Source organism: Pelobates fuscus, chromosome 1 (genome assembly GCF_036172605.1).
Source record: "Pelobates fuscus isolate aPelFus1 chromosome 1, aPelFus1.pri, whole genome shotgun sequence".
Classification (NCBI taxonomy): domain Eukaryota; kingdom Metazoa; phylum Chordata; class Amphibia; order Anura; family Pelobatidae; genus Pelobates; species Pelobates fuscus.
Window position 1 is genome coordinate 277,794,699 of NC_086317.1, and position 24,168 is coordinate 277,818,866.

Here is a 24,168-nt window from a genome sequence, read left to right on the forward strand (position 1 = left end):
GTCTGACTTTGTGGGAGAGATTCATTGTTTAATAAAATATCAAAGCTGAACGACAATGTGGCTTTTAGCTGGGACTATCTACAAGCAGCAGATATCCTACATGTATCTCTAGTGGGGTGTTTACATGCATTAATATATTTCCAGCTCTCTTTAACCAGCTTGTCAATATCCTCTTGGCAATAGCTCCCAACATTTTGGAATGCCTTTGCATGGAACAATTGTGGGATAAAATGCTGGCACTGGAGAATAATTCTGAAGATCAAAATAATGTATCTGGGTGTTTCTGTGCAATTTAGAAGTATACACGACAATTGTTCTTTATGTGCTACCCATAGCCTGTTGCCTTCCTCTCAATCTTTCAGAGATTAAAGCATCAAAATACATGCATGAGTCTGATTCCTGTGCAGACTAGCACCGTAGAAAACACAAATTCTATCTTCCAACTCCACATAAACTCCTTGTCACATTTTCTTGAGGTCGAAAAGTCAATATGTCACAAATCATTTCCAAAGAGGGCTTTTCAGTGCATGGTTTACATTGTCAATGCAATGTTAAGGAGAACATTTTAAAGTATGCCATATTCTTGCAAACATGAACTTTAAGATTATACTTTCAGGGATTGTTTCTATAGTTTGTAACTGGTGGAATGTGCTTGAAAGTGTCTAAACTCAGTAACCAAAAGGAAGAACTTCAGGGTTTTCTTCTGAGCATGAGATGAGTTCCTGTAACTTCTGTATGAAGTCGCTGGTTACTTTTGATGAATGTACTTGGTTCTTTAAATGGGATTTAGGATGGAGGAAACCCAATCTGAGTGGTGCTGTTTATAATTCGTCATACTAACAGGGTTGACTTCCAAAGAAATACATCATGTTCTGTCTGACCTTGTGTGAGAGATTCATTGTTTAATAAAATATCAAAGCTGAACGACAATGTGGGTTTTAGCTGGAACTATCTACAAGCAGCAGATATCCTACATGTATCTCTAGTGGGGTGTTTACATGCATTAATATATTTCCAGCTCTCTTTAACCAGCTTGTCAATATCCTCTTGGCAATAGCTCCCAACACTTTGGAATGCCTTTGCATGGAACAATTGTGGGATAAAATGCTGGCACTGGAGAATAATTCTGAAGATCAAAATAATGTATCTGGGTGTTTCTGTGCAATTTAGAAGTATACACGACAATTGTTCTTTATGTGCTACCCATAACCTGTTGCCTTCCTCTCAATCTTTCAGAGATTAAAACATCAAAATACATGCATGAGTCTGATTCCTTGGCTTCACATGTGAACATGTACAGACTAGCACCGTAGAAAACACAAATTCTATCTTCCAACTCCACATAAACTCCTTGTCACATTTTCTTGAGGTCGAAAAGTCAATATGTCACAAATCATTTCCAAAGAGGGCTTTTCAGTGCATGGTTTACATTGTCAATGCAATGTTAAGGAGAACATTTTAAAGTATGCCATATTCTTGAAAACATTAACTTTAAGACTATATTTTCAGCGATCATTTCTATAGTTTGTAACTGGTGGAATGTGCTTGAAAGTGTCTAAACTCAGTAACCACAAGGAAGAACTTCAGGGTTTTCTTCTGAGCATGAGATGAGTTCCTGTAACTCCTGTATGAAGTCGCTGGTTACTTTTGATGAATGTACTTGGTTCCTTAAATGGGACTTAGGATGGAGAAAACCCAATCTGAGTGGTGCTGTTTATAATTTGTCATACTAACAGGGTTGTCTTCCAAAGAAATTCATCACGTTCTGTCTGACCTTTTGGGAGAGATTCATTGTTTAATAAAATATCAAAGCTGAACGACAATGTGGGTTTTAGCTGGAACCATCTACAAGCAGCAGATATCCTACATGTATCTCTAGTGGGGTGTTTACATGCATTAATATATTTCCAGCTCTCTTTAACCAGCTCAATATCCTCTTGGCAATAGCTCCCAACACTTTGGAATGCCTTTGCATGGAACAATTGTGAGATAAAATGCTGGCACTGGAGAATAACTCTGAAGATCAAAATAATGTATCTGGGTGTTTCTGTGCAATTTAGAAGTATACACGACAATTGTTCTTGATGTGCTACCCATAGCCTGTTGCCTTCCTCTCAATCTTTCAGAGATTAAAGCATCAAAATACATGCATGAGTCTGATTCCTGTGCAGACTAGCACCGTAGAAAACACAAATTCTATCTTCCAACTCCACATAAACTCCTTGTCACATTTTCTTGAGGTCGAAAAGTCAATATGTCACAAATCATTTCCAAAGAGGGCTTTTCAGTGCATGGTTTACATTGTCAATGCAATGTTAAGGAGAACATTTTAAAGTATGCCATATTCTTGCAAACATGAACTTTAAGATTATACTTTCAGGGATTGTTTCTATAGTTTGTAACTGGTGGAATGTGCTTGAAAGTGTCTAAACTCAGTAACCACAAGGAAGAACTTCAGGGTTTTCTTCTGAGCATGAGATGAGTTCCTGTAACTTCTGTATGAAGTCGCTGGTTACTTTTGATGAATGTACTTGGTTCCTTAAATGGGATTTAGGATGGAGGAAACCCAATCTGAGTGGTGCTGTTTATAATTCGTCATACTAACAGGGTTGACTTCCAAAGAAATACATCATGTTCTGTCTGACCTTGTGTGAGAGATTCATTGTTTAATAAAATATCAAAGCTGAACGACAATGTGGGTTTTAGCTGGAACTATCTACAAGCAGCAGATATCCTACATGTATCTCTAGTGGGGTGTTTACATGCATTAATATATTTCCAGCTCTCTTTAACCAGCTCAATATCCTCTTGGCAATAGCTCCCAACACTTTGGAATGCCTTTGCATGAACAATTGTGGGATAAAATGCTGGCACTGGAGAATAACTCTGAAGATCAAAATAATGTATCTGGGTGGTTCTGTGCAATTTAGAAGTATACACGACAATTGTTCTTTATGTGCTACCCATAGCCTGTTGCCTTCCTCTCAATCTTTCAGAGATTAAAGCATCAAAATACATGCATGAGTCTGATTCCTTGGCTTCACATGTGAACAGTGTAGATTTAGTCGCTGTTACTGAGACATGGTATAATGAGAAAAATGACTGGGACATAGCAATACCAGGGTACTCTTTATATAGAAAAGACAGGGAAGGCAAGAAAGGGGGAGGGGTGGCCCTGTATGTAAAGGATAGCATAAAATCTAGCCTAATATAGGTTAGTGAGGCGAACATAGAGTCCGTTTGGGTTACGTTAGAATTTGGTAATCACACAGTAACTCGTGTAGGTGTGATTTATAGGCCCCCAGGACAAATTGAAGAGTTAGATAATCTACTAGTTGAAGAAATAGCTAAAATGACAATGAAGGGGGAAGTTATCATCATGGGTGACTTTAATCTTCCTGATGTGAATTGGAAAACAAAAATAGCTACTTGTGCCAGGAGCACACATATTCTAAACTCCCTACTGGGATTGTCTCTAAAACAAGTCGTTGAGGAGCCAACTCGTAAAGAGGCCATACTAGATTTAGTGTTAACAAATGGAGATTTGGTATCAGATATTACTGTAGGTGAAAGTTTAGGATCCAGTGATCATCAGTCAGTGTGGTTTAATATAAGAACAGTGACTGAGTCACACCACACAAAAACAAAAGTTTTAGACTTTAGAAAAACAGACTTTTCTAAAATTAGAATATGTGTAAAGGAGTCATTATCAGACTGGAGCAATTTAAATGGAGTCCAAAAGAAATGGGATTATTTAAAAGTTGCACTACTGAAGGCAACAGAAAATTGCATTAGGCTTGTCAGTAAAAGCAAAAAATTCAAGAAACCACTGTGGTACTCCACAGATGTGGCCAAAATAGTAAAAAACAAAAAGTTAGCATTTAGTAATTATAAAAAAAACCAGAGTGAGGAAGACAGAATGACCTATAAGATTAGGCAGAAAGAGGCTAAACAAGTTATAAGAGCTTCCAAATCACACACAGAAGAGAAAATAGCACAGTCAGTAAAAAAGGGGGACAAAACTTTTTTTAGATACATAAATGAGAAAAGAAAAGTAAAACAAGGATTAGTCAGATTAAAAACAAAAGAAGGAAGGTATGTAGATGAGGATAAAGGTCTAGCTGACTGCCTCAATGAATATTTTTGTTCGGTATTTACAGATTAAAATGAAGGAAAGGGACCTCAGTTAAGAAAAAGGATAAATGAGTCATTTATTACACGTGAGTTTACAGAGGAAGAGGTTCTATTTCAACTGTCAAAAGTAAAGACAAATAAGTCAATGGGACCTGATGGAATACACCCAAAGCTATTAAAAGAGCTTAGTGGTGTACTAGCAAAACCATTAACATATTTATTTAACCAATCATTGATAACAGGAGTAGTCCCAGAAGATTGGAAGTTAGCGAATGTTGTGCCCATTCACAAGAAAGGTAATAGGGAGGAGTCGGGCAACTATAGGCCAGTAAGCCTTACTTCAGTAGTGGGGAAAGTGATGGAAACCATGTTAAAGGATAGGATTGTTGAACATCTAAAAACACATGGATTTCAAGATCAGAGACAACATGGGTTTACTTCAGAAAGAGATCATGCCAAACTAATCTTATTGATTTTTTTGATTGGGTAACTAAAATTATAGATCAGGGTGGTGCAGTAGACATTGCTTACCTAGATTTCAGTAAGGCTTTTGACACTGTTGCACATAGAAGGCTTATCAATAAACTACAATCTTTGAGTTTGGATTCCAATATTGTTGAATTGGTAAGGCAGTGGCTGAGTGACAGGCAACAGAGGGTTGTAGTCAATGGAGTATAGTCAAAGCTTGGGCTTGTCACCAGTGGGGTACCTCAGGGATCTGTACTTGGACCCATTCTCTTTAATATTTTTATTAGTGATATTGCAGAAGGTCTTGATGGTAAGGTGTGTCTTTTTGTGGATGATACTAAGATATGTAACAGGGTTGATGTTCCAGGAGGGATAAGCCAAATGGAAAATGATTTAGGTAAACTAGAAAAATGGTCAGAGTTGTGGCAACTGACATTTAATGTGGATAAGTGCAAGATAATGCATCTTGGACGTAAAAACCCAAGGGCAGAGTACAGAATATTTGATAGAGTCCTAACCTCAACATCTGAGGAAAGGGATTTAGGGGTGATTATTTCTGATGACTTAAAGGTAGGCAGACAATGTAATAGAGCAGCAGGAAATGCTGGCAGAATGTTTGGTTGTATAGGGAGAGGTATTAGCAGTAGAAAGAGGGAAGTGCTCATGCCATTGTACAGAACACTGGTGAGACCTCACTTGGAGTACTGTACACAGTACTGGAGACCCTATATTCAAAAGGATATTGATACCTTGGAGAGAGTTCAAAGAAGGGCTACTAAACTGGTTCATGGATTGCAGGATAAAACTTACCAGGAAAGGTTAAAGGATCTTAACATGTATAGCTTGAAGGAAAGACGAGACAGGGGGGATATGATAGAAACATTTAAATACATAAAGGGAATCAACACAGTAAAGGAGGAGACTATATTTAAAAGAAGAAAAACTACCACAACAAGAGGACATAGTCTTAAATTAAAGGGACAAAGGTTTAAAAATAATATCAGGAAGTATTACTTTACGGAGAGGGTAGTGGATGCATGGAATAGCCTTCCAGCTGAAGTGGTAGAGGTTAACACAGTAAAGGAGTTTAAGCATGCGTGGGATAGGCATAAGGCTATCCTAACTATAAGATAAGCCTAGGGATTAATGAAAGTATTTAGAAAACTGGGCAGAGTAGATGGGCCGAATGGTTCTTATATACCGTCACATTCTATGTTTCTATGTTTCTATGTTTCTATGACTAGCACCGTAGAAAACACAAATTCTATCTTCCAACTCCACATAAACTCCTTGTCACATTTTCTTGAGGTCGAAAAGTCAATATGTCACAAATCATTTCCAAAGAGGGCTTTTCAGTGCATGGTTTACATTGTCAATGCAATGTTAAGGAGAACATTTTAAAGTATGCCATATTCTTGCAAACATGAACTTTAAGACTATACTTTCAGGGATCATTTCTATCGTTTGTAACTGGTGGAATGTGCTTAAAAGTGTCTAAACTCAGTAACCACAAAGAAGAACTTCAGGGTTTTCTTCTGAGCATGAGATGAGTTACTGTAACTTCTGTATGAAGTCGTTGGTTACTTTTGATGAATGTGCTTGGTTCCTTAAATGGGACTTAGGATGGAGAAAACCCAATCTGAGTGGTGCTGTTTATAATTCGTCATACTAACAGGGATGTCTTCCAAAGAAATACATCATGTTCTGTCTGACCTTGTGGGAGAGATTCATTGTTTAATAAAATATCAAAGCTGAACCACAATGTGGGTTTTAGCTGGAACTATCTACAAGCAGCAGATATCCTACATGTATCTCTAGTGGGGTGTTTACATGCATTAATATATTTCCAGCTCTCTTTAACCAGCTTGTCAATATCCTCTTGGCAATAGCTCCCAACACTTTGGAATGCCTTTGCATGGAACAATTGTGGGATAAAATGCTGGCACTGGAGAATAATTCTGAAGATCAAAATAATGTATCTGGGTGTTTCTGTGCAATTTAGAAGTATACACGACAATTGTTCTTTATGTGCTACCCATAGCCTGTTGCCTTCCTCTCAATCTTTCAGAGATTAAAGCATCAAAATACATGCATGAGTCTGATTCCTTGGCTTCACATGTGAACATGTACAGACTAGCACCGTAGAAAACACAAATTCTATCGTCCAACTCCACATAAACTCCTTGTCACATTTTCTTGAGGTCAAAAAGTCAATATGTCACAAATCATTTCCAAAGAGGGCTTTTTAGTGCATGGTTTACATTGTCAATGCAATGTTAAGGAGAACATTTTAAAGTATGCCATATTCTTGCAAACATGAACTTTAAGACTATACTTTCCGGGATCATTTCTATAGTTTGTAACTGGTGGAATGTGCTTGAAAGTGTCTAAACTCAGTAACCACAAGGAAGAACTTCAGGGTTTTCTTCTGAGCATGAGATGAGTTCCTGTAACTTCTGTATGAAGTCGCTGGTTACTTTTGATGAATGTACTTGGTTCCTTATATGGGACTTAGGATGGAGAAAACCCAATCTGAGTGGTGCTGTTTATAATTCGTCATACTAACAGGGTTGTCTTCCAAAGAAATACATCATGTTCTGTCTGAACTTGTGGGAGAGATTCATTGTTTAATAAAATATCAAAGCTGAACGACAATGTGGGTTTTAGCTGGAACTATCTACAAGCAGCAGATATCCTACATGTATCTCTAGTGGGGTGTTTACATGCATTAATATATTTCCAGCTCTCTTTAACCAGCTTGTCAATATCCTCTTGGCAATAGCTCCCAACACTTTGGAATGCCTTTGCATGGAACAATTGTGGGATAAAATGCTGGCACTGGAGAATAATTCTGAAGATCAAAATAATGTATCTGGGTGTTTCTGTGCAATTTAGAAGTATACACGACAATTGTTCTTTATGTGCTACCCATAACCTGTTGCCTTCCTCTCAATCTTTCAGAGATTAAAACATCAAAATACATGCATGAGTCTGATTCCTTGGCTTCACATGTGAACATGTACAGACTAGCACCGTAGAAAACACAAATTCTATCTTCCAACTCCACATAAACTCCTTGTCACATTTTCTTGAGGTCGAAAAGTCAATATGTCACAAATCATATCCAACGAGGGCTTTTCAGTGCATGGTTTACATTGTCAATGCAATGTTAAGGAGAACATTTTAAAGTATGCCATATTCTTGCAAACATGAAGATTACGACTATACTTTCAGGGATCATTTCTATAGTTTGTAACTGGTGGAATGTGCTTGAAAGTGTTTAAACTCAGTAACCACAAGGAAGAACTTCCGGCTTTTCTTCGGAGCATGAGATGAGTTCCTGTAACTTCTGTATGAAGTCGCTGGGTACTTTTGATGAATGTACTTGGTTCCTTAAATGGGACTTAGGATGGAGAAAACCCAATCTGAGTGGTGCTGTTTATAATTCGTCATACTAACAGGGTTGTCTTCCAAAGAAATACATCATGTTCTGTCTGACCTTTTGGGAGAGATTCATTGTTTAATAAAATATCAAAGCTGAACGACAATGTGTGTTTTAGCTGGAACTATCTACAAGCGGCAGATATCCTACATGTATCTCTAGTGGGGTGTTTACATGCATTAATATATTTCCAGCTCTCTTTAACCAGCTTGTCAATATCCTCTTGGCGATAGCTCCCAACACTTTGGAATGCCTTTGCATGGAACAATTGTGGGATAAAATGCTGGCACTGGAGAATAACTCTGAAGATCAAAATAATGTATCTGGGTGTTTCTGTGCAATTTAGAAGTATACACGACAATTGTTCTTTATGTGCTACCCATAGCCTGTTGCCTTCCTCTCAATCTTTCAGAGATTAAAGCATCAAAATACATGCATGAGTCTGATTCCTGTGCAGACTAGCACCGTAGAAAACACAAATTCTATCTTCCAACTCCACATAAACTCCTTGTCACATTTTCTTGAGGTCGCAAAAGTCAATATGTCACAAATCATTTCCAAAGAGGGCTTTTCAGTGCATGGTTTACATTGTCAATGCAATGTTAAGGAGAACCTTTTAAAGTATGCCATATTCTTGCAAACATGAACTTTACGACTATACTTAGAGGGATCATTTCTATAGTTTGTAACTGGTGGAATGTGCTTGAAAGTGTCTAAACTCATTAACCACAAGGAAGAACTTCAGGGTTTTCTTCGGAGCATGATATGAGTTCCTGTAACTTCTGTATGAAGTCGCTGGGTACTTTTGATGAATGTACTTGGTTCCTTAAATGGGACTTAGGATGGAGAAAACCCAATCTGAGTGGTGCTGTTTATAATTCGTCATACTAACAGGGTTGTCTTCCAAAGAAATACATCATGTTCTGTCTGACCTTTTGGGAGAGATTCATTGTTTAATAAAATATCAAAGCTGAACGACAATGTGGGTTTTAGCTGGAACTATCTACAAGCAGCAGATATCCTACATGTATCTCTAGTGGGGTGTTTACATGCATTAATATATTTCCAGCTCTCTTTAACCAGCTTGTCAATATCCTCTTGGCAATAGCTCCCAACACTTTGGAATGCCTTTGCATGGAACAATTGTGGGATAAAATGCTGGCACTGGAGAATAATTCTGAAGATCAAAATAATGTATCTGGGTGTTTCTGTGCAATTTAGAAGTATACACGACAATTGTTCTTTATGTGCTACCCATAACCTGTTGCCTTCCTCTCAATCTTTCAGAGATTAAAACATCAAAATACACGCATGAGTCTGATTCCTTGGCTTCACATGTGAACATGTACAGACTAGCACCGTAGAAAACACAAATTCTATCTTCCAACTCCACATAAACTCCTTGTCACATTTTCTTGAGGTCGAAAAGTCAATATGTCACAAATCATATCCAACGAGGGCTTTTCAGTGCATGGTTTACATTGTCAATGCAATGTTAAGGAGAACATTTTAAAGTATGCCATATTCTTGCAAACATGAAGATTACGACTATACTTTCAGGGATCATTTCTATAGTTTGTAACTGGTGGAATGTGCTTGAAAGTGTTTAAACTCAGTAACCACAAGGAAGAACTTCCGGCTTTTCTTCGGAGCATGAGATGAGTTCCTGTAACTTCTGTATGAAGTCGCTGGGTACTTTTGATGAATGTACTTGGTTCCTTAAATGGGACTTAGGATGGAGAAAACCCAATCTGAGTGGTGCTGTTTATAATTCGTCATACTAACAGGGTTGTCTTCCAAAGAAATACATCATGTTCTGTCTGACCTTTTGGGAGAGATTCATTGTTTAATAAAATATCAAAGCTGAACGACAATGTGGGTTTTAGCTGGAACTATCTACAAGCGGCAGATATCCTACATGTATCTCTAGTGGGGTGTTTACATGCATTAATATATTTCCAGCTCTCTTTAACCAGCTTGTCAATATCCTCTTGGCGATAGCTCCCAACACTTTGGAATGCCTTTGCATGGAACAATTGTGGGATAAAATGCTGGCACTGGAGAATAACTCTGAAGATCAAAATAATGTATCTGGGTGTTTCTGTGCAATTTAGAAGTATACACGACAATTGTTCTTTATGTGCTACCCATAGCCTGTTGCCTTCCTCTCAATCTTTCAGAGATTAAAGCATCAAAATACATGCATGAGTCTGATTCCTGTGCAGACTAGCACCGTAGAAAACACAAATTCTATCTTCCAACTCCACATAAACTCCTTGTCACATTTTCTTGAGGTCGCAAAAGTCAATATGTCACAAATCATTTCCAAAGAGGGCTTTTCAGTGCATGGTTTACATTGTCAATGCAATGTTAAGGAGAACATTTTAAAGTATGCCATATTCTTGCAAACATGAACTTTAAGACTATACTTTCAGGGATCATTTCTATAGTTTGTAACTGGTGGAATGTGCTTGAAAGTGTCTAAACTCAGTAACCACAAGGAAGAACTTCAGGGTTTTCTTCTGAGCATGAGATGAGTTCCTGTAACTTCTGTATGAAGTCGCTGGTTACTTTTGATGAATGTACTTGGTTCCTTAAATGGGACTTAGGATGGAGAAAACCCAATCTGAGTGGTGCTGTTTATAATTCGTCATACTAACAGGGTTGTCTTCCAAAGAAATACATCATGTTCTGTCTGACCTTTTGGGAGAGATTCATTGTTTAATAAAATATCAAAGCTGAACGACAATTTGGGTTTTAGCTGGGACTATCTACAAGCAGCAGATATCCTACATCTATCTCTAGTGGGATGTTTACATGCATTAATACATTTCCAGCTCTCTTTAACCAGCTTGTCAATATCCTCTTGGCGATAGCTCCCAACACTTTGGAATGCCTTTGCATGGAACAATTGTGGGATAAAATGCTGGCACTGGAGAATAACTCTGAAGATCAAAATAATGTATCTGGGTGTTTCTGTGCAATTTAGAAGTATACACGACAATTGTTCTTTATGTGCTACCCATAGCCTGTTGCCTTCCTCTCAATCTTTCAGAGATTAAAGCATCAAAATACATGCATGAGTCTGATTCCTTGGCTTCACATGTGAACATGTACAGACTAGCACCGTAGAAAACACAAATTCTATCGTCCAACTCCACATAAACTCCTTGTCACATTTTCTTGAGGTCAAAAAGTCAATATGTCACAAATCATTTCCAAAGAGGGCTTTTTAGTGCATGGTTTACATTGTCAATGCAATGTTAAGGAGAACATTTTAAAGTATGCCATATTCTTGCAAACATGAACTTTAAGACTATACTTTCCGGGATCATTTCTATAGTTTGTAACTGGTGGAATGTGCTTGAAAGTGTCTAAACTCAGTAACCACAAGGAAGAACTTCAGGGTTTTCTTCTGAGCATGAGATGAGTTCCTGTAACTTCTGTATGAAGTCGCTGGTTACTTTTGATGAATGTACTTGGTTCCTTATATGGGACTTAGGATGGAGAAAACCCAATCTGAGTGGTGCTGTTTATAATTCGTCATACTAACAGGGTTGTCTTCCAAAGAAATACATCATGTTCTGTCTGAACTTGTGGGAGAGATTCATTGTTTAATAAAATATCAAAGCTGAACGACAATGTGGGTTTTAGCTGGAACTATCTACAAGCAGCAGATATCCTACATGTATCTCTAGTGGGGTGTTTACACGCATTAATATATTTCCAGCTCTCTTTAACCAGCTTGTCAATATCCTCTTGGCGATAGCTCCCAACACTTTGGAATGCCTTTGCATGGAACAATTGTGGGATAAAATGCTGGCACTGGAGAATAACTCTGAAGATCAAAATAATGTATCTGGGTGTTTCTGTGCAATTTAGAAGTATACACGACAATTGTTCTTTATGTGCTACCCATAGCCTGTTGCCTTCCTCTCAATCTTTCAGAGATTAAAGCATCAAAATACATGCATGAGTCTGATTCCTGTGCAGACTAGCACCGTAGAAAACACAAATTCTATCTTCCAACTCCACATAAACTCCTTGTCACATTTTCTTGAGGTCGAAAAGTAAATATGTCACAAATCATTTCCAAAGAGGGCTTTTCAGTGCATGGTTTACATTGTCAATGCAATGTTAAGGAGAACATTTTAAAGTATGCCATATTCTTGCAAACATGAACTTTAAGACTATACTTTCAGGGATCATTTCTATAGTTTGTAACTGGTGGAATGTGCTTGAAAGTGTCTAAACTCAGTAACCACAAGGAAGAACTTCAGGGTTTTCTTCTGAGCATGAGATGAGTTCCTGTAACTTCTGTATGAAGTCGCTGGTTACTTTTGATGAATGTATTTGGTTCCTTAAATGGGATTTAGGATGGAGAAAACCTAATCTGAGTGGTGCTGTTTATAATTCGTCATAATAACAGGGTTGTCTTCCAAAGAAATACATCATGTTCTGTCTGACCTTGTGGGAAAGATTCATTGTTTAATAAAATATTAAAGCTGAACGACAATGTGGGTTTTATCTGGAACTATCTACAAGCAGCAGATATCCTACATGTATCTCTAGTGGGGTGTTTACATGCATTAATATATTTCCAGCTCTCTTTAACCAGCTTGTCAATATCCTCTTGGCGATAGCTCCCAACACTTTGGAATGCCTTTGCATGGAACAATTGTGGGATAAAATGGTGGCACTGGAGAATAACTCTGAAGATCAAAATAATGTATCTGGGTGTTTCTGTGCAATTTAGAAGTATACACGACAATTGTTCTTTATGTGCTACCCATAGCCTGTTGCCTTCCTCTCAATCTTTCAGAGATTAAAGCATCAAAATACATGCATGAGTCTGATTCCTGTGCAGACTAGCACCGTAGAAAACACAAATTCTATCTTCCAACTCTACATAAACTCCTTGTCACATTTTCTTGAGGTCGAAAAGTCAATATGTCACAAATCATTTCCAAAGAGGGCTTTTCAGTGCATGGTTTACATTGTCAATGCAATGTTAAGGAGAACATTTTAAAGTATGCCATATTCTTGCAAACATGAACTTTAAGACTATACTTTCAGAGATCATTTCTATAGTTTGTAACTGGTGGAATGTGCTTGAAAGTGTCTAAACTCAGTAACCACAAGGAAGAACTTCAGGGTTTTCTTCTGAGCATGAGATGAGTTCCTGTAACTTCTGTATGAAGTCGCTGGTTACTTTTGATGAATGTATTTGGTTCCTTAAATGGGACTTAGGATGGAGAAAACCTAATCTGAGTGGTGCTGTTTATAATTCGTCATACTAACAGGGTTGTCTTCCAAAGAAATACATCATGTTCTGTCTGACCTTGTGGGAGAGATTCATTGTTTAATAAAATATCAAAGCTGAACGACAATGTGGGTTTTAGCTGGAAGTATCTACAAGCAGCAGATATTCTACATGTATCTCTAGTGGGGTGTTTACATGCATTAATATATTTCCAGCTCTCTTTAACCAGCTTGTCAATATCCTCTTGGCAATAGCTCCCAACACTTTGGAATGCCTTTGCATGGAACAATTGTGGGATAAAATGCTGGCACTGGAGAATAATTCTGAAGATCAAAATAATGTATCTGGGTGTTTCTGTGCAATTTAGAAGTATACACGACAATTGTTCTTTATGTGCTACCCATAGCCTGTTGCCTTCCTCTCAATCTTTCAGAGATTAAAGCATCAAAATACATGCATGAGTCTGATTCCTTGGCTTCACATGTGAACATGTACAGACTAGCACCGTAGAAAACACAAATTCTATCGTCCAACTCCACATAAACTCCTTGTCACATTTTCTTGAGGTCAAAAAGTCAATATGTCACAAATCATTTCCAAAGAGGGCTTTTTAGTGCATGGTTTACATTGTCAATGCAATGTTAAGGAGAACATTTTAAAGTATGCCATATTCTTGCAAACATGAACTTTAAGACTATACTTTCCGGGATCATTTCTATAGTTTGTAACTGGTGGAATGTGCTTGAAAGTGTCTAAACTCAGTAACCACAAGGAAGAACTTCAGGGTTTTCTTCTGAGCATGAGATGAGTTCCTGTAACTTCTGTATGAAGTCGCTGGTTACTTTTGATGAATGTACTTGGTTCCTTATATGGGACTTAGGATGGAGAAAACCCAATCTGAGTGGTGCTGTTTATAATTCGTCATACTAACAGGGTTGTCTTCCAAAGAAATACATCATGTTCTGTCTGAACTTGTGGGAGAGATTCATTGTTTAATAAAATATCAAAGCTGAACGACAATGTGGGTTTTAGCTGGAACTATCTACAAGCAGCAGATATCCTACATGTATCTCTAGTGGGGTGTTTACACGCATTAATATATTTCCAGCTCTCTTTAACCAGCTTGTCAATATCCTCTTGGCGATAGCTCCCAACACTTTGGAATGCCTTTGCATGGAACAATTGTGGGATAAAATGCTGGCACTGGAGAATAACTCTGAAGATCAAAATAATGTATCTGGGTGTTTCTGTGCAATTTAGAAGTATACACGACAATTGTTCTTTATGTGCTACCCATAGCCTGTTGCCTTCCTCTCAATCTTTCAGAGATTAAAGCATCAAAATACATGCATGAGTCTGATTCCTGTGCAGACTAGCACCGTAGAAAACACAAATTCTATCTTCCAACTCCACATAAACTCCTTGTCACATTTTCTTGAGGTCGAAAAGTAAATATGTCACAAATCATTTCCAAAGAGGGCTTTTCAGTGCATGGTTTACATTGTCAATGCAATGTTAAGGAGAACATTTTAAAGTATGCCATATTCTTGCAAACATGAACTTTAAGACTATACTTTCAGGGATCATTTCTATAGTTTGTAACTGGTGGAATGTGCTTGAAAGTGTCTAAACTCAGTAACCACAAGGAAGAACTTCAGGGTTTTCTTCTGAGCATGAGATGAGTTCCTGTAACTTCTGTATGAAGTCGCTGGTTACTTTTGATGAATGTATTTGGTTCCTTAAATGGGATTTAGGATGGAGAAAACCTAATCTGAGTGGTGCTGTTTATAATTCGTCATAATAACAGGGTTGTCTTCCAAAGAAATACATCATGTTCTGTCTGACCTTGTGGGAAAGATTCATTGTTTAATAAAATATTAAAGCTGAACGACAATGTGGGTTTTATCTGGAACTATCTACAAGCAGCAGATATCCTACATGTATCTCTAGTGGGGTGTTTACATGCATTAATATATTTCCAGCTCTCTTTAACCAGCTTGTCAATATCCTCTTGGCGATAGCTCCCAACACTTTGGAATGCCTTTGCATGGAACAATTGTGGGATAAAATGGTGGCACTGGAGAATAACTCTGAAGATCAAAATAATGTATCTGGGTGTTTCTGTGCAATTTAGAAGTATACACGACAATTGTTCTTTATGTGCTACCCATAGCCTGTTGCCTTCCTCTCAATCTTTCAGAGATTAAAGCATCAAAATACATGCATGAGTCTGATTCCTGTGCAGACTAGCACCGTAGAAAACACAAATTCTATCTTCCAACTCTACATAAACTCCTTGTCACATTTTCTTGAGGTCGAAAAGTCAATATGTCACAAATCATTTCCAAAGAGGGCTTTTCAGTGCATGGTTTACATTGTCAATGCAATGTTAAGGAGAACATTTTAAAGTATGCCATATTCTTGCAAACATGAACTTTAAGACTATACTTTCAGAGATCATTTCTATAGTTTGTAACTGGTGGAATGTGCTTGAAAGTGTCTAAACTCAGTAACCACAAGGAAGAACTTCAGGGTTTTCTTCTGAGCATGAGATGAGTTCCTGTAACTTCTGTATGAAGTCGCTGGTTACTTTTGATGAATGTATTTGGTTCCTTAAATGGGACTTAGGATGGAGAAAACCTAATCTGAGTGGTGCTGTTTATAATTCGTCATACTAACAGGGTTGTCTTCCAAAGAAATACATCATGTTCTGTCTGACCTTGTGGGAGAGATTCATTGTTTAATAAAATATCAAAGCTGAACGACAATGTGGGTTTTAGCTGGAAGTATCTACAAGCAGCAGATATTCTACATGTATCTCTAGTGGGGTGTTTACATGCATTAATATATTTCCAGCTCTCTTTAACCAGCTTGTCAATATCCTCTTGGCAATAGCTCCCAACACTTTGGAATGCCTTTGCATGGAACAATTGTGGGATAAAATGCTGGCACTGGAGAATAATTCTGAAGATCAAAATAATGTATCTGGGTGTTTCTGTGCAATTTAGAAGTATACACGACAATTGTTCTTTATGTGCTACCCATAGCCTGTTGTCTTCCTCTCAATCTTTCAGAGATTAAAGCATCAAAATACATGCATGAGTCTGATTCCTGTGCAGACTAGCACCGTAGAAAACACAAATTCTATCTTCCAACTCCACATAAACTCCTTGTCACATTTTCTTGAGGTCGAAAAGTCAATATGTCACAAATCATTTCCAAAGAGGGCTTTTCAGTGCATGGTTTACATTGTCAATGCAATGTTAAGGAGAACATTTTAAAGTATGCCATATTCTTGCAAACATGAACTTTAAGACTATACTTTCAGGGATCATTTCTATAGTTTGTAACTGGTGGAATGTGCTTGAAAGTGTCTAAACTCAGAAACCACAAGGAAGAACTTCAGGGTTTTCTTCTGAGCATGAGATGAGTTCCTGTAACTTCTGTATGAAGTCGCTGGTTACTTTTGATGAATGTGCTTGGTTCCTTAAATGGGACTTAGGATGAACAAAACCCAATCTGAGTGGTGCTGTTTATAATTCGTCATACTAACAGGTTTGTCTTCCAAAGAAATACATCATGTTCTGTATGACCTTGTGGGAAAGATTCATTGTTTAATAAAATATCAAAGCTGAACGACAATGTGGGTTTTAGCTGGAACTATCTACAAGCAGCAGATATCCTACATGTATCTCTAGTGGGGTGTTTACACGCATTAATATATTTCCAGCTCTCTTTAACCAGCTCAATATCCTCTTGGCAATAGCTCCCAACACTTTGAAATGCCTTTGCATGGAACAATTGTGGGATAAAATGCTGGCACTGGAGAATAACTCTGAAGATCAAAATAATGTATCTGGGTGTTTCTGTGCAATTTAGAAGTATACACGACAATTGTTCTTTATGTGCTACCCATAGCCTGTTGCCTTCCTCTCAATCTTTCAGAGATTAAAGCATCAAAATACATGCATGAGTCTGTTCCTTGGCTTCACATGTGAACATGTGCAGACTAGCACCGTAGAAAACACAAATTCTATCTTCCAACTCCACATAAACTCGTTGTCACATTTTCTTGAGGTCGAAAAGTCAATATGTCACAAATCATTTCCAAAGAGGGCTTTTCAGTGCATGGTTACATTGTCAATGCAATGTTAAGGAGAACATTTTAAAGTATGCCATATTCTTGCAAACATGAACTTTAAGACTATACTTTCAGGGATCATTTCTATAGTTTGTGACTGGTGGAATGTGCTTGAAAGTGTCTAAACTCAGTAACCACAAAGAAGAACTTCAGGGTTTTCTTCTGAGCATGAAATGAGTTCCTGTAACTTCTGTATGAAGTCGCTGGTTACTTTTGATGAATGTACTTGGTTCCTTAAATGGGACTTAGGATGGAGAAAACCCAATCTGAGTGGTGCTGTTTATAATTCGTCATACTAACAGGGTTGTCTTCCAAAGGAATACGTCATGTTCTGTTTGACCTTTTGGGAGAGATTCATTGTTTAATAAAATATCAAAGCTGAACGACAATGTGGATTTTAGCTGGAACTATCTACAAGCAGCAGATATCCTACATCTATCTCTAGTGGGGTGTTTACATGCATTAATACATTTCCAGCTCTCTTTAACCAGCTTGTCAATATCCTCTTGGCGATAGCTCCCAACACTTTGGAATGCCTTTGCGTGGAACAATTGTGGGATAAAATGCTGGCACTGGAGAATAACTCTGAAGATCAAAATAATGTATCTGGGTGTTTCTGTGCAATTTAGAAGTATACACGACAATTGTTCTTTATGTGCTACCCATAGCCTGTTGCCTTCCTCTCAATCTTTCAGAGATTAAAGCATCAAAATACATGCATGAGTCTGATCCCTGTGCAGACTAGCACCGTAGAAAACACAAATTCTATCTTCCAACTCCACATAAACTCCTTGTCACATTTTCTTGAGGTCGAAAAGTCAATATGTCACAAATCATTTCCAAAGAGGGCTTTTTAGTGCATGGTTTACATTGTCAATGCAATGTTAAGGAGAACATTTTAAAGTATGCCATATTCTTGCAAACATGAACTTTAAGACTATACTTTCAGGGATCATTTCTATAGTTTGTAACTGGTGGAATGTACTTGAAAGTGTCTAAACTCAGTAACCACAAGGAAGAACTTCAGGGTTTTCTTCTGAGCATGAGATGAGTTCCTGTAACTTCTGTATGAAGTCGCTGGTTATTTTTGATGAATGTACTTGGTTCTTTATATGGGACTTAGGATGGAGAAAACCCAATCTGAGTGGTGCTGTTTATAATTCGTCATACTAACAGGGTTGTCTTCCAAAGAAATACATCATGTTCTGTCTGACCTTTTGGGAGAGATTCATTGTTTAATAAAATATCAAAGCTGAACGACAATGTGGGTTTTAGCTGGAACTATCTACAAGCAGCAGATATCCTACATGTATCTCTAGTGGGGTGTTTACATGCATTAATATATTTCCAGCTCTCTTTAACCAGCTTGTCAATATCCTCTTGGCGATAGCTCCCAACACTTTGGAATGCCTTTCCATGGAACAATTGTGGGATAAAATGGTGGCACTGGAGAATAACTCTGAAGATCAAAATAATGTATCTGGGTGTTTCTGTGCAATTTAGAAGTATACACGACAATTGTTCTTTATGTGCTACCCATAGCCTGTTGCCTTCCTCTCAATCTTTCAGAGATTAAAGCATCAAAATACATGCATGAGTCTGATTCCTGTGCAGACTAGCACCGTAGAAAACACAAATTCTATCTTCCAACTCCACATAAACTCCTTGTCACATTTTCTTGAGGTCGAAAAGTCAATATGTCACAAATCATTTCCAAAGAGGGCTTTTCAGTGCATGGTTTACATTGTCAATGCAATGTTAAGTAGAACATTTTAAAGTATGCCATATTCTTGCAAACATGAACTTTAAGACTATACTTTCAGGGATCATTTCTATAGTTTGTAACTGGTGGAATGTGCTTGAAAGTGTCTAAACTCAGTAACCACAAGGAAGAACTTCAGGGTTTTCTTCTGAGCATGAGATGAGTTCCTGTAACTTCTGTATGAAGTTGCTGGTTACTTTTGATGAATGTATTTGGTTTCTTAAATGGGATTTAGGATGGAGAAAACCCAATCTGAGTGGTGCTGTTTATAATTCGTCATACTAACAGGGTTGTCTTCCAAAGAAATACATCATGTTCTGTCTGACCTTGTGGGAGAGATTCATTGTTTAATAAAATATCAAAGCTGAACGACAATGTGGGTTTTAGCTGGAAGTATCTACAAGCAGCAGATATTCTACATGTATCTCTAGTGGGGTGTTTACATGCATTAATATATTTCCAGCTCTCTTTAACCAGCTTGTCAATATCCTCTTGGCAATAGCTCCCAACACTTTGGAATGCCTTTGCATGGAACAATTGTGGGATAAAATGCTGGCACTGGAGAATAATTCTGAAGATCAAAATAATGTATCTGGGTGTTTCTGTGCAATTTAGAAGTATACACGACAATTGTTCTTTATGTGCTACCCATAGCCTGTTGTCTTCCTCTCAATCTTTCAGAGATTAAAGCATCAAAATACATGCATGAGTCTGATTCCTGTGCAGACTAGCACCGTAGAAAACACAAATTCTATCTTCCAACTCCACATAAACTCCTTGTCACATTTTCTTGAGGTCGAAAAGTCAATATGTCACAAATCATTTCCAAAGAGGGCTTTTCAGTGCATGGTTTACATTGTCAATGCAATGTTAAGGAGAACATTTTAAAGTATGCCATATTCTTGCAAACATGAACTTTAAGACTATACTTTCAGAGATCATTTCTATAGTTTGTAACTGGTGGAATGTGCTTGAAAGTGTCTAAACTCAGAAACCACAAGGAAGAACTTCAGAGTTTTCTTCTGAGCATGAGATGAGTTCCTGTAACTTCTGCATGAAGTCGCTGGTTACTTTTGATGAATGTGCTTGGTTCCTTAAATGGGACTTAGGATGAACAAAACCCAATCTGAGTGGTGCTGTTTATAATTCGTCATACTAACAGGTTTGTCTTCCAAAGAAATACATCATGTTCTGTATGACCATGTGGGAAAGATTCATTGTTTTATAAAATATTAAAACTGAACGACAATGTGGGTTTTATCTGGAACTATCTACAAGCAGCAGATATCCTACATGTATCTCTAGTGGGGTGTTTACATGCATTAATATATTTACAGCTCTCTTTAACCAGCTCAATATCCTCTTGGCAATAGCTCCCAACACTTTGAAATGCCTTTGCATGGAACAATTGTGGGATAAAATGCTGGCACTGGAGAATAACTCTGAAGATCAAAATAATGTATCTGGGTGTTTCTGTGCAATTTAGAAGTATACACGACAATTGTTCTTTATGTGCTACACATAGCCTGTTGCCTTCCTCTCAATCTTTCAGAGATTAAAGCATCAAAATACATGCATGAGTCTGATTCCTTGGCTTCACATGTGAACATGTGCAGACTAGCACCGTAGAAAACACAAATTCTATCTTCCAACTCCACATAAACTCCTTGTCACATTTTCTTGAGGTCGAAAAGTCAATATGTCACAAATCATTTCCAAAGAGGGCTTTTCAGTGCATGGTTTACATTGTCAATGCAATGTTAAGGAGAACATTTTAAAGTATGCCATATTCTTGCAAACATGAACTTTAAGACTATACTTTCAGGGATCGTTTCTATAGTTTGTAACTGGTGGAATGTGCTTGAAAGTGTCTAAACTCAGTAACCACAAGGAAGAACTTCAGGGTTTTCTTCTGAGCATGAGATGAGTTCCTGTAACTTCTGTATGAAGTCGCTGGTTACTTTTGATGAATGTACTTGGTTCCTTAAATGGGACTTAGGATGGAGAAAACCCAATCTGAGTGGTGCTGTTTATAATTCGTCATACTAACAGGGTTGTTTTCCAAAGAAATAGATCATGTTCTGTCTGACCTTGTGGGAGAGATTCATTGTTTAATAAAATATCAAAGCTGAACGACAATGTGGGTTTTAGCTGGAACTATCTACAAGCAGCAGATATCTTACATCTATCTCTAGTGGGGAGTTTACATGCATTAATACATTTCCAGCTCTCTTTAACCAGCTTGTCAATATCCTCTTGGCGATAGCTCCCAACACTTTGGAATGCCTTTGCATGGAACAATTGTGGGATAAAATGCTGGCACTGGAGAATAACTCTGAAGATCAAAATAATGTATCTGGGTGTTTCTGTGCAATTTAAAAGTATACACGACAATTGTTCTTTATGTGCTACCCATAGCCTGTTGCCTTCATCTCAATCTTTCAGAGATTAAAGCATCAAAATACATGCATGAGTCTAATTCCTGTGCAGACTAGCACCGTAGAAAACACAAATTCTATCTTCCAACTCCACATAAACTCCTTGTCACATTTTCTTGAGGTCGAAAAGTCAATATGTCACAAATCATTTCCAAAGAGGGCTTTTCAGTGCATGGTTTACATTGTCAATGCAATGTTAAGGAGAACATTTTAAAGTATGCCATATTCTTGCAAACATGAACTTTAAGACTATACTTTCAGGGATCGTTTCTATAGTTTGTAACTGGTGGAATGTGCTTGAAAGTGTCTAAACTCAGTAACCACAAGGAAGAACTTCAGGGTTTTCTTCTGAGCATGAGATGAGTTCCTGTAACTTCTGTATGAAGTCGCTGGTTACTTTTGATGAATGTACTTGGTTCCTTAAATGGGACTTAGGATGGAGAAAACCCAATCTGAGTGGTGCTGTTTATAATTCGTCATACTAACAGGGTTGTCTTCCAAAGAAATACATCATGTTCTGTCTGACCTTGTGGGAGAGATTCATTGTTTAATAAAATATCAAAGCTGAACGACAATGTGGGTTTTAGCTGGAACTATCTACAAGCAGCATATATCTTACATCTATCTCTAGTGGGGTGTTTACATGCATTAATACATTTCCAGCTCTCTTTAACCAGCTTGTCAATATCCTCTTGGCGATAGCTCCCAACACTTTGGAATGCCTTTGCATGGAACAATTGTGGGATAAAATGCTGGCACTGGAGAATAACTCTGAAGATCAAAATAATGTATCTGGGTGTTTCTGTGCAATTTAGAAGTATACACGACAATTGTTCTTTATGTGCTACCCATGGCCTGTTGCCTTCCTCTCAATCTTTCAGAGATTAAAGCATCAAAATGCATGCATGAGTCTGATTCCTGTGCAGACTAGCACCGTAGAAAACACAAATTCTATCTTCCAACTCCACATAAACTCCTTGTCACATTTTCTTGAGGTCGAAAAGTCAATATGTCACAAATCATTTCCAAAGAGGGCTTTTCAGTGCATGGTTTACATTGTCAATGCAATGTTAAGGAGAACATTTTAAAGTATGCCATATTCTTGCAAACATGAACTTTAAGACTATACTTTCAGGGATCATTTCTATAGTTTGTAACTGGTGGAATGTGCTTGAAAGTGTCTAAACTCAGTAACCACAAGGAAGAACTTCAGGGTTTTCTTCTGAGCTTGAGATGAGTTCCTGTAACTTCTGTATGAAGTCGCTGGTTACTTTTGATGAATGTACTTGGTTCCTTAAATGGGACTTGGGATTGAGAAAACCCAATCTGAGTGGTGCTGTTTATAATTCGTCATACTAACAGGGTTGTTTTCCAAAGAAATAGATCATGTTCTGTCTGACCTTGTGGGAGAGATTCATTGTTTAATAAAATATCAAAGCTGAACGACAATGTGGGTTTTAGCTGGAACTATCTACAAGCAGCAGATATCCTACATGTATCTCTAGTGGGGTGTTTACATGCATTAATATATTTCCAGCTCTCTTTAACCAGCTTGTCAATATCCTCTTGGCGATAGCTCCCAACACTTTGGAATGCCTTTGCATGGAACAATTGTGGGATAAAATGCTGGCACTGGAGAATAACTCTGAAGATCAAAATAATGTATCTGGGTGGTTCTGTGCAATTTAGAAGTATACACGACAATTGTTCTTTATGTGCTACCCATAGCCTGTTGCCTTCCTCTCATTCTTTCAGAGATTAAAGCATCAAAATACATGCATGAGTCTGATTCCTTGGCTTCACATGTGAACATGTGCAGACTAGCACCGTAGAAAACACAAATTCTATCTTCCAACTCCACATAAACTCGTCACATTTTCTTGAGGTCGAAAAGTCAATATGTCACAAATCATTTCCAAAGAGGGCTTTTCAGTGCATGGTTTACATTGTCAATGCAATGTTAAGGAGAACATTTTAAAGTATGCCATATTCTTGCAAACATGAACTTTAAGACTATACTTTCAGGGATCATTTCTATAGTTTGTAACTGGTGGAATGTGCTTGAAAGTGTCTAAACTCAGTAACCACAAGGAAGAACTTCAGGGTTTTCTTCTGAGCATGAGATGAGTTTCTGTAACTTCTGTATGAAGTCGCTGGTTACTTTTGATGAATGTACTTGGTTCCTTAAATGGGACTTAGGATGGAGAAAACCCAATCTGAGTGGTGCTGTTTATAATTCGTCATACTAACAGGGTTGTCTTCCAAAGAAATACATCATGTTATGTCTGACATTGTGGGAGAGATTCATTGTTTAATAAAATATCAAAGCTGAACGACAATGTGGGTTTTAGCTGGAACTATCTACAAGCAGCAGATATCCTACATGTATCTCTAGTGGGGTGTTTACATGCATTAATACATTTCCAGCTCTCTTTAACCAGCTTGTCAATATCCTCTTGGCGATAGCTCCCAACACTTTGGAATGCCTTTGCATGGAACAATTGTGGGATAAAATGCTGG

General features: G+C 37.7%; 24 non-coding genes across 24 annotated transcripts; all 24 read left to right on the top strand.

The window, feature by feature from the left end:
* Window positions 1–600: 600 nt before the first annotated feature.
* LOC134574759 (small nucleolar RNA U3) lies at window positions 601–816 on the top strand. The gene has a single exon (XR_010085499.1). It is a non-coding gene; the product is annotated as a small nucleolar RNA U3 (small nucleolar RNA).
* Window positions 817–1,493: 677 nt separating this feature from the next.
* On the top strand, window positions 1,494–1,709 carry LOC134574698 (small nucleolar RNA U3). The gene has a single exon (XR_010085488.1). It is a non-coding gene; the product is annotated as a small nucleolar RNA U3 (small nucleolar RNA).
* Window positions 1,710–2,364: 655 nt separating this feature from the next.
* LOC134574522 (small nucleolar RNA U3) lies at window positions 2,365–2,580 on the top strand. The gene has a single exon (XR_010085452.1). It is a non-coding gene; the product is annotated as a small nucleolar RNA U3 (small nucleolar RNA).
* A 3,454-nt stretch (window positions 2,581–6,034) lies between these two features.
* Window positions 6,035–6,250, top strand: LOC134574539 (small nucleolar RNA U3). Its single transcript, XR_010085455.1, has one exon. It is a non-coding gene; the product is annotated as a small nucleolar RNA U3 (small nucleolar RNA).
* A 677-nt stretch (window positions 6,251–6,927) lies between these two features.
* LOC134573781 (small nucleolar RNA U3) lies at window positions 6,928–7,143 on the top strand. Its single transcript, XR_010085345.1, has one exon. It is a non-coding gene; the product is annotated as a small nucleolar RNA U3 (small nucleolar RNA).
* Window positions 7,144–7,820: 677 nt separating this feature from the next.
* LOC134574686 (small nucleolar RNA U3) lies at window positions 7,821–8,036 on the top strand. The gene has a single exon (XR_010085486.1). It is a non-coding gene; the product is annotated as a small nucleolar RNA U3 (small nucleolar RNA).
* Window positions 8,037–8,695: 659 nt separating this feature from the next.
* Window positions 8,696–8,911, top strand: LOC134574550 (small nucleolar RNA U3). The gene has a single exon (XR_010085457.1). It is a non-coding gene; the product is annotated as a small nucleolar RNA U3 (small nucleolar RNA).
* Window positions 8,912–9,588: 677 nt separating this feature from the next.
* Window positions 9,589–9,804, top strand: LOC134574692 (small nucleolar RNA U3). Its single transcript, XR_010085487.1, has one exon. It is a non-coding gene; the product is annotated as a small nucleolar RNA U3 (small nucleolar RNA).
* A 659-nt stretch (window positions 9,805–10,463) lies between these two features.
* LOC134579280 (small nucleolar RNA U3) lies at window positions 10,464–10,679 on the top strand. The gene has a single exon (XR_010086183.1). It is a non-coding gene; the product is annotated as a small nucleolar RNA U3 (small nucleolar RNA).
* A 677-nt stretch (window positions 10,680–11,356) lies between these two features.
* LOC134573792 (small nucleolar RNA U3) lies at window positions 11,357–11,572 on the top strand. Its single transcript, XR_010085356.1, has one exon. It is a non-coding gene; the product is annotated as a small nucleolar RNA U3 (small nucleolar RNA).
* Window positions 11,573–12,230: 658 nt separating this feature from the next.
* LOC134574134 (small nucleolar RNA U3) lies at window positions 12,231–12,446 on the top strand. Its single transcript, XR_010085410.1, has one exon. It is a non-coding gene; the product is annotated as a small nucleolar RNA U3 (small nucleolar RNA).
* A 658-nt stretch (window positions 12,447–13,104) lies between these two features.
* Window positions 13,105–13,320, top strand: LOC134574256 (small nucleolar RNA U3). Its single transcript, XR_010085421.1, has one exon. It is a non-coding gene; the product is annotated as a small nucleolar RNA U3 (small nucleolar RNA).
* A 677-nt stretch (window positions 13,321–13,997) lies between these two features.
* Window positions 13,998–14,213, top strand: LOC134573803 (small nucleolar RNA U3). The gene has a single exon (XR_010085367.1). It is a non-coding gene; the product is annotated as a small nucleolar RNA U3 (small nucleolar RNA).
* A 658-nt stretch (window positions 14,214–14,871) lies between these two features.
* On the top strand, window positions 14,872–15,087 carry LOC134574145 (small nucleolar RNA U3). Its single transcript, XR_010085411.1, has one exon. It is a non-coding gene; the product is annotated as a small nucleolar RNA U3 (small nucleolar RNA).
* A 658-nt stretch (window positions 15,088–15,745) lies between these two features.
* On the top strand, window positions 15,746–15,961 carry LOC134574267 (small nucleolar RNA U3). The gene has a single exon (XR_010085422.1). It is a non-coding gene; the product is annotated as a small nucleolar RNA U3 (small nucleolar RNA).
* Window positions 15,962–16,619: 658 nt separating this feature from the next.
* On the top strand, window positions 16,620–16,835 carry LOC134574035 (small nucleolar RNA U3). The gene has a single exon (XR_010085401.1). It is a non-coding gene; the product is annotated as a small nucleolar RNA U3 (small nucleolar RNA).
* Window positions 16,836–17,507: 672 nt separating this feature from the next.
* On the top strand, window positions 17,508–17,723 carry LOC134579191 (small nucleolar RNA U3). The gene has a single exon (XR_010086166.1). It is a non-coding gene; the product is annotated as a small nucleolar RNA U3 (small nucleolar RNA).
* A 658-nt stretch (window positions 17,724–18,381) lies between these two features.
* Window positions 18,382–18,597, top strand: LOC134573969 (small nucleolar RNA U3). The gene has a single exon (XR_010085395.1). It is a non-coding gene; the product is annotated as a small nucleolar RNA U3 (small nucleolar RNA).
* A 658-nt stretch (window positions 18,598–19,255) lies between these two features.
* Window positions 19,256–19,471, top strand: LOC134573925 (small nucleolar RNA U3). The gene has a single exon (XR_010085391.1). It is a non-coding gene; the product is annotated as a small nucleolar RNA U3 (small nucleolar RNA).
* A 658-nt stretch (window positions 19,472–20,129) lies between these two features.
* On the top strand, window positions 20,130–20,345 carry LOC134574556 (small nucleolar RNA U3). Its single transcript, XR_010085458.1, has one exon. It is a non-coding gene; the product is annotated as a small nucleolar RNA U3 (small nucleolar RNA).
* Window positions 20,346–21,019: 674 nt separating this feature from the next.
* Window positions 21,020–21,235, top strand: LOC134574057 (small nucleolar RNA U3). Its single transcript, XR_010085403.1, has one exon. It is a non-coding gene; the product is annotated as a small nucleolar RNA U3 (small nucleolar RNA).
* A 658-nt stretch (window positions 21,236–21,893) lies between these two features.
* On the top strand, window positions 21,894–22,109 carry LOC134574079 (small nucleolar RNA U3). Its single transcript, XR_010085405.1, has one exon. It is a non-coding gene; the product is annotated as a small nucleolar RNA U3 (small nucleolar RNA).
* Window positions 22,110–22,767: 658 nt separating this feature from the next.
* LOC134574544 (small nucleolar RNA U3) lies at window positions 22,768–22,983 on the top strand. Its single transcript, XR_010085456.1, has one exon. It is a non-coding gene; the product is annotated as a small nucleolar RNA U3 (small nucleolar RNA).
* A 674-nt stretch (window positions 22,984–23,657) lies between these two features.
* On the top strand, window positions 23,658–23,873 carry LOC134579268 (small nucleolar RNA U3). The gene has a single exon (XR_010086181.1). It is a non-coding gene; the product is annotated as a small nucleolar RNA U3 (small nucleolar RNA).
* The last annotated feature ends 295 nt before the right edge of the window (window positions 23,874–24,168 follow it).